This window comes from Echinops telfairi, unplaced genomic scaffold (genome assembly GCF_000313985.2).
Source record: "Echinops telfairi isolate 266 unplaced genomic scaffold, ASM31398v2 ScPeMD7_1;HRSCAF=3_0, whole genome shotgun sequence".
Classification (NCBI taxonomy): Eukaryota; Metazoa; Chordata; class Mammalia; order Afrosoricida; family Tenrecidae; genus Echinops; species Echinops telfairi.
The window spans coordinates 88,825,229-88,826,028 of NW_022103896.1; positions in this window are offsets into that span (position 1 = coordinate 88,825,229).

Below are 800 nucleotides of genomic sequence, written 5' to 3' on the forward strand. Positions count from 1 at the left end.
ATAGGAACTGGAAACACAGGGAATCCAGGGCGAATGATCCCCTCAGGACCAGTGGTGAGAGTAGTGATACTGGAGGGTGGAGGGAAGATGGTGTAGAAGAGGGAACCTATTATAAGGATCTACATATAACCCCCCTCCCTGGGGGACGGACAACAGAGACTGGGTAAAGAGAGACATTGGACAATGTAAGATATGACAAAAGAATAATAATTTATATATTATCAAGGGTTCATGATGGAGGGTGGAGCAGGGAGGGAGGGGGAAAATGAGGAGCTGGTACCAAGGGCTTAAGTAGGAAGCAGATGTTTTGAGAATGATCATGGCAATAAATGTATAAATGTGCTTGACATACAATGGATGGATGTATGGATTGTGATCAGAGTTGTATGAGCCCCCAATAAAATGATTTTTTTTTAAAGAAAGAAAGAAGAAAATAAAACAAACAAAAAAAGAGTGATGTGACATCTAGTTCTTCTACATGCCATATAGCTGATTTGGGCCCATGCCTTACTACAGCCACATTGTTCCCATCTCGGATGCCTACTGATGTACTAGCATCAAAAATGTAGTCGAGTACCAGGGTCCTTATGTGCCAGAAATGACTGGCCTTATCATCAACTACTGCTGATAACATGGCATAAAGAGTACTCTCTATTTATGACATAACTATTTTAATATTTAAATGATAAAATATCCTCAACCCCACAAACATCACATTTTATGGCCTATGGAACAAAATTGTGCTGACATTTGCCTTTAACATGAAAGCAAAATTTAAAACCCATTGCAACTAAAGTTTC